Source organism: Pelecanus crispus, chromosome 2 (genome assembly GCF_030463565.1).
Source record: "Pelecanus crispus isolate bPelCri1 chromosome 2, bPelCri1.pri, whole genome shotgun sequence".
NCBI lineage: Eukaryota > Metazoa > Chordata > Aves > Pelecaniformes > Pelecanidae > Pelecanus > Pelecanus crispus.
The window spans coordinates 56108363-56116334 of NC_134644.1; positions in this window are offsets into that span (position 1 = coordinate 56108363).

Here is a 7972-nt window from a genome sequence, read left to right on the forward strand (position 1 = left end):
AGCTGCACGGGAGCAGTTCCCTCAGCCTGCCCGTGGGTGCCATGTGCCCCGGCCCCTCACCATGTGGAAGGCGCTGGTCTGGGCCCGCACCGCGTATGTCGGTGTTTCTCCTGTCCCGGGGAGAGCAGAATGGGACGCAGGAGTCCGCCCGCAACCTCAAAAGTACCAAATGAGAGAGGAGAGCAGTTTTTGCGTTTTAAATGGGGTTTCCATATTTTTATTGTTTTTTTCTTGTTTTTTGAATGAGGTTTTATTGTTTTTTATGGTTTTTTTTGCATTGTTTCTTGGCCAATGTTGCCAAGCGTCTTCCTGTCAGAACTGGAGTCTTGTGCTTGTGCAAAGGAAGAGCTGTCTGTCCACCTTGAATGTTTCCGGGGATGCTGCATCTGCCTCCTTTGCCGATCTCTTGCTTTTCTCCTGGATCGCCAGGCACTGTGTGAATGCTGCTTCATCCTTTACGAATTAGAGACTAAGAGCAGCTTTTTTTCTCCACTTTTACCTGAAATGATAAAGGTGTTTCCATACTCTTTGAGCAAGGAGAGACTTTTGAAAAGAGTTACAGGAAGAAGTTGCAACAAAATGGTGTTAACTCAGCCAATGAACTTGCATTAAGCGTGCTTGCGCGGGGGTTTGTGTGTCCAGATCCTCAAAAGTGCATGGTACCAGACGGTATCGTGGCCAAAGCCAGTGGGTTCTGTAAATTGTAAAACCAAGTATGTAAGTGTTCTTGAGATTGCATTTAAGAAATCGAGAGTTGTAAGACGGGGTCCTTCTCGTGCTCGTGGCCGAGAGGCGCCTTTCTTGCTGGCAATAAGAAGGGGGTTTAGCTAGCGCATACTTGTGCTACCTTTTCATTCCCGGTACCGACGCACAAAGGAGAATCAAAACGCAAGGCAATCCATTTTGGTAACACCAGGATGGCTAAATAAGCTTGCCGTTTCCCTTCCCTTCCGTTGCCTTCTGTTTGTTGCAGGAGAAGAGTCAAAGACCGCTGCGATAGAGCTGTGATCTAGAAGTTAGTTTCTTGAGTTTTAACAAGTAAATTTAGGAATGTTAAATAATAAGCACAGATGGATTGGTGGTCAATCCTCCACTATTTACTCCACTTAAAGCTAGTACGGGACACAAAGATTATGGCTTAAGCTTCCTGTATGTATCTTAAATGTTACACGCATGCAGGAAATGTCACTTACCGACCCGTCGATGTCTGGTGTCAGGTACGGGATCTCTCAGGCTCGCGCAATAGGATTAACTTTGTTTAGGCCTACTTGCAGAGCATCTGCCTGGACCAAAGTGCAGTTAGTTCAAACAGCAGGAGTGCATCCCTCACACCCTTCCCCTTCCCTTCCCTCCCTTGCCCTTGCCCTTGCCCTTGCCCTTGCCCTTGCCCTTGCCCTTGCCCTTGCCCTTGCCCTTCCCCTTCCCCTTCCCCTTCCCCTTCCCCTTCCCCTTTCCCTTCCCTTCTCCCTCCCTTCCCCTTCCCCTTCCTCTTCCCCTTCCCCTTCCCCTTCCCCTTCCCCTTCCCCTTCCCCTTCCCCTTTCCCTTCCCCTTCCCCTTCCCCAGCCTTCCTTTCCCATTCCCCTTCCCCTTCCCCAGCCTTCCCCCCTTCACAGGAGTCTGCATGCAGCCTCAAATGTGCCAAATGAGAGAGGAGAGCAGGTTTTGCATTTTAAGCTGTTTTTTCTTGGTTTATTGATTGGGTTTGACTGGCGTTTGAATTGGGGTGTCCTGTTTTTCTTTTTTTGTTGCAGTGTTTCTTGGCCGATCTTGCCCAAGCTTCCTCCTGTGAGAACTGGAGTCCTGTGCTTCTCCAAAGGAAGAGCTGTCTGTCCATCTTGAACGTTGCCAGGGATGGAGCATGCACCTTCTTTGATGATGCGCTGCTATTGTGTGCTTGCGCCCGGGGCGGGTCTGGCTTCATCTTTACGCAGCCATTGGGTAGCTGAGGCGAGAGCTAGCTGAGGAGAGCCACCCCCGACACTGGCTTTCTCACCCTCAGACTGAACAAATGCCACCTCCCGGCCCCACTAACCTCGCTGGCGCTCGAGGGGAGTGCAACAGGCTCTGGTGGTGTGCGGTGGTGTCCGGTGGTCTCCGATGGTCTCCGTCGTTCTGCGGAGGTGTCCAGCGATGTCCGGTGGTTTCCAGCGATGTCCGATTGTGTCCGGCGGTGTCCAGCGGTGTGCAGCGGTCTCCGATGGTGTGCGTCGGTGTCCATCGGGCTCCAGGGGACTCCTCGTGGTGCTGTGGTGCTGCCAGGCAGATGATGGCAGCCCCTCTCCTCAGCCCTTCCCCAGGTGTGAGGAGAGGAGAGGAGAGGAGATACTCCCCTTCAACAGGCGCCGGTGGTCTCCAGCGATGTCCGGTGGTCTGTGATGGTCTGCGGCAGTGTCCAGCGATGTCCGGTGGTGTCCAGCAGTCTCCGATGGCGTCCGTCAGTGTCATCGGGCTCCAGGGGACTCCTCGTGGTGCTGTGGTGCTGCCAGGCAGATGATGGCAGCCCCTCTCCTCAGCCCTTCCCCAGGTGTGAGGAGAGGAGAGGAGAGGAGAGGAGAGGAGAGGAGAGGAGAGGAGAGGAGAGGAGATGCCCCCCTTCATGAGGGGCGGGGGGTGGGGAGCGGGAAAGCAGGGCTCACGTGCAGCTTGACAGCCGGGTGATCTTCCTGCTGAGCCTGCCGGCTGTAGGTGTGGATGGTTCCCTGAGGGCTAGCGCTGGCTGCGGGGGTGTCACCGCTTGTTGGAAGCTGGCTGGGTGGAGGGTCCGTGAGAGCCCCCGGGGGTCCCGCGTCGCTTTGTGCACCACGGTGTTGGAGGCAGCTGGGCCGTGGTGGGGTGGTGCCCCATGAGCGCTGTGGGAGCTGGGTCCACCTCCATGGGCTCGTCGGCCTCTGCAGGTGGATCCACGTCCATGGGCTCGTCGGCCTGTGGCGGTGGATCCACCTCCATGGGCTCGTCGGCCCCTGCAGGTGGATCCACCTCCATGGGCTCGTGGCTGTTGTGGGCCGGGTGAGGCTGCATGGGCTGGCCTGGCCTGCCAGAGGTGCTGCTCCTCCCGTCGGGCTGCTTGCGTTTGCTGGGCTGCGGAGGCATCCTCAGCGGTCGCAAGGCGCTCTTGTCGCTCGCCCCAGTCAGTGTGGGCCCTCTGCTCGCTTCTGCGGCTCCTCGTGTAGCAAGCACGCCTGTTGTCAGAGCGTGGGGCTGCTCAGGGAGCTGTGGGCCAGCTGCAGGAGTGCCTGCTTGTATAGGGCCGTGGAATAGAAGAATGTGGTGAGGTGGCTGGTGACATCAGGAGTTCCTTTTCCGTGGCTCTGATGGTGGCCCATCAGTGGTGGCCCATGATGGTGGCCCAAACACGGCTGGGTTGGATGTAGGGGACCTGTGGCCTGAAAGATGCCCTAATTTTGATGGAGGAGGAGGGACAGGAGTGCTTTCTAGGGGCCTCTTTTTCTTGCCAGAGAGAAAGACTGCCCTTCAGGCACTGGGCTGTCTTCCACCTCTCCTTGTGCCCTGGGCTCCAGCCGCCTCCTCATGCCAGGCCTGAGGTCCCTTCAACAGGACAGTGGCCATGGTGTCCCAGGAGGGCTGGTGGGTCTCCATTACCCTCCAGCCGCCCCTCTCTCTGAACCAGCAGGCAGTGCCCCCACAGCCGGGGGTGGCAGAGAGGGGCAGAGGGGAGGAGAGATCCTGGCGTCCTGCGGGCTGCTGCGCAGGGGTGACAGATGGGAGGAGTCCATTGTAGGGCCGTAGAGGTCCTTGGGGCCTGGAGGTGGGGTTTCCTGAGGAGTGTGAGGAGGGGAAGGCCCATAGGGATTGCTGTCCATGGCTAGTTCTCATCTCTGCTAGGACAGGCTAGAAGTTTTTCCCTTAAGATGCCTCCATAAAGGCTGCCCGTGGAACCTACTGAAGAGAGGAACTGCAGTATTTCCCTCTTGGAAACTAGTGCTACAATCGAGGGCACAGGAAACCTGGAAATGTAGGCAGTTCTCAAAAGAGTTGATAAAAAGAGCACACTGAACTTGCTTGTTCCTTAGACACCTCCTAATTCTGCAAACAAAAGCAAGCCTAACTTGTCAGCAATCCTGCTTGGAGACATTTCCCTCGAGCCCTCTTACGTTCCCTAGGCACAAGTAAAAAAAGCCACATTCAAGGATTGCTCAGGCCATGTTACGTGCTAATTTCTGCAGATTGCAACAAGTATTACCTTCCGGAGCTCAAGTACTTGAAGCTCTCAAATGACAGGAGGAGCACATACACAATTCAGGAAGGAAAGAAGTCTTAAAGGGCATTCTTCCTTCTCAGAGATCATATTCACGCTCTTTTCTGAAACTTAGGTATCAGCTCTTTCACTCCTGATCTTAAGTTTCCTTTGCATGCCAGGAAGAAAATCTACAGTCAGGCAAGACAGGGGGATTGCTCTTCAAACACAGGCCACACAAAAACATACCCACACAGACAGGCAACTCAGACACTCTGCTGGAGAATGCAAACATCCCATTTACATTAAAAGGTTAAAGTACTTTGAAGATCCTTAGGACAAACTTTGGGATTCCATGGGAATGTGCCTTTTGGTATTTACAATAATCCACTCTCATGCCTGTGACACCAAGTTGGAAATGGCATTCTCCACTGGTGTACAGCAAAGTGGGTCAAGATCAGCTGCCGTTATTTTACAGAGCAAGGATCCCAAGCAAACAAAAGTGGCTGGCAATGTGAGCAGTCCAGGACACGCACAGCACTTTCCCCACTACCCACACTTTTTTTCTTTCCCACAACACAGTTGGAAATGTGTATGTTTAGGTCAAGAGCGGTTTGGAAGATAGCCAAGCCCTTGAGAGGATACACGAGGCAATGGTCACCCACTGCACAAGGTCAGAGGCGATCTGCAGAACTGCTCAGGACCCAGAGCGCAGAAAAGCTGGGCCTTGCCCCAAGTGAAGTGAGATTACGTACGGCCTGACTGGTGGTGACACAGGGCCTGAGGAGTTTACTCAGATGTAATTGCCTCAAAGCCTCGTAGCATCTAGAGGAGATGGGGATTCTTGTGCCAGGCCAGGCAGTACAGTAGTAAAGGAACCATCTGCTTCCTCAGCAATCAGCCATGGGGCTTACAGGGACTTGTGCATACCTTGTTGGCCCGCAAGTTTTTCCATTTCTGTGGCGGACTTCTCTGATATGAATTTATGTGCAAATGCTTTCACGACTGATCTGAAGAATTTCTCTCACACTCAGATCGTTTCCCCGCATTTCCGTCTGTTTCCACTCAAATTTCCTGGGCCATTTAGAGCACATTTTTTCATCAGAGAAGGATGCAGGGCATTCTCAGTTACGTTAGGAGGGTAATATCTTGGAAGTATTTCTCCCCAGGTGCATGCTAGCAGCAAACCCTCTTTTGGAAGGTCTAAAAAGTAGGACTTTGTTGTGGGTTAGAGCTATTACAGCTGAGACAGTATGAAGACAATGGTGACATATTGTGAAACCCATTTATTTTGTATGTTTTTTCTGTAATTCATGTTGAGACACCCAAGCTTGCTGTGGCATATAAAGTTTTTAAATTAAACTACTCAGACAGAAACCAATAGACTTGCCTTTTTCTTTAACTCTGCGTTTAAGTTCTTTGTTCTCATAACTGGAAACTGTCTATCCACGAAGAGAAAAAATACTTGTTGTGTAACAATATCTAACTCCAACATGCATTTGCTAGAAAGATGACAGAGAAAATAGAGATGGAAACACAGAACCTGGAAGGAGCCTTCTCAGGCAAACCAGGTAAATTCCTGTTAAGGACAGGCAGGCTAGCTGGATGGTCTCTTGATCTTAAGCTCCCCAAATTCACTCTGAATTACTGCCATTTGAAAGCTGCTTTGGAACTTTGCTTTTCTGCAATTAGTACTATGCAATCTGCAGCACTTCCGCAGACAGTTCATACCTACTTGTTCTTGTGCCAGCACTGTCTTTTAGATTAAACGGTTGTTTTTTCCTCCTTATTTTTCACTTTGGGACAGTCTCTGTGTCAGACTGCATGTAATGCAGTGGAACCACAGTGAGCAAACATGGCCAGCCAAAAGAGAAGTCCCATACTGCTGCTTTGAAGAGACTGATACTAGCCTTCTTGTGCCCGTGCAGCTGTCTTCTGCAGATGTCCACTTGGCAAACAGAACCCATTGATTAATCAAGTGGCTCAAAACCAGCCCACCAAAACAAGGATTACTTTTTGGAAGCCTCATTTTGTTAGCCTGCCGCGCCAAGCTCTTCTCAGTCCTCCTCCTCCTCCTCAAAACCAGACTGCCCAAGGACTATCTCATCCAGTCCTGGAAGTGACAGAGAGAATCTGAATCCATTTTTCTAAAAGGTGGACCAGAAGTTTTATACATTGATAAATATACTATTATTAGGCTGTAGGACTAGATTTGTTGCCCCCTTCCCTGCAGATCACAGCGCTTTGGTGACTTGCCCAGATTATAGCTACTCTATTTCTTGTACCAAGAAAGTAAACCTTGCAGTTACTCTGCCAAAAGATGCAGGTCGTGATCCATCTTTAAGGGAATGCACGTAGGACTCAGTCTGCTTAGTTTGATGTTGTTGATGAATTCTTTTCTTCACAAATTCTCTAGGGCCTTGCATGCTACTGATGTGAAACCCATTCAGCTATAGCTGCGCCTCTCCCGTTGTCCAGCTCTTCTGGGAAGCATTTTCTGTAGTTCAGTAACAAATGTGCTAAGTCAGAGGTAGAAGATGTCGAAAGTTCTTGCTCTGAGAGAGGGCTTCAGTTCCATGGGTCAGTTCTTTCTAAATTCTGAAACAAGTTCCCTGACTCCTTAGATCCAGCCTACTGAATCTTGCTGCCTCATCCCATGTTTAACATTTATGCTTGACATCATCATTTTTGTTTGGAAAGGAGACAAAGGATTTGTTTGAGGATAATCTGCACACAACTCAAGACCAGAAATCACTCTGTCTGCCTCCTGACCTCTCTCCTCCCATTCTTTTTGTATTGATGAGGCTACACAGTGCTCTACTTAGCTTTCCCCTAGGACGGATGCCTGGCTGTTTGTGGTTCTAGCGACTGTCATTCTATTCCTGCAGTTCTTCCCCCTGTGACACAGCTACCCTGTCCCCTTCCCCAAGTACCTTCCTCTCCAGCCCCTTCAGTTACATAAAGAAGACTTTGGTTCAGAGATCTTCCCCCTAAAACCTGAACCAGGTGAGGGTACAAATGCGCTCTTCCTCCTACAGACACCCACCTAACGCTCATCTCCTGACGGTCTTTGACAAGCAAGTGACTGATAAATATCGCAAACCTTGCAACCTAGATGATCGAGTTTCTTTGTAGGAACTGATCCTGTGAACATCCACATGTGAAGAGCCCCTAGACACCCTGAGGAGAAAGGATGTGTTAGAAAACCAGGCAGGTCTTTCAGAAAAAGAGCCGGAGGAACACCTACCATGAGTTATTGCACTTCTGGTTCAGCCTCTTGGTATTAGGAATTGTTTTCCATGCTACCATGCTTGTTTCATTTCCTGAAGCATTAACAAAAATTAATTTATCTCTCTGGTACCTTGTATGGAATGTGTTCACGTCAGACCAATTCTTGGGTAACAACAGCCATCACATACATGATTCTTCTGGCAATTTTTGTAAAGACTAAGAACACTCCATGGAAGAAGACTGGTTGGCCCTCTCCCACTTTCTGAAGAGTTTCTTCCAGGAGCGTGGAAGGACACTGCCATTTCAGGGCTATTGTAACTACAGCATCCAGTTCTCCAGCAACTGAAACATACTGGACCATTTCAAAAAAGCACCTTTCAGGAATGCAAAAAAAAAAAAAGTGCTAGTGAGTAGGTCTCCCCATTGAAACAGTGAAATACAATCTCTGAGGCTTAGCTAGTGAGAGAACAGAAGAGGGGAGGAAACAGAAGGGAGAAGAATGAAAACAAACCAAATTTTGCGTTAAACACATTCAGTTTAACAAT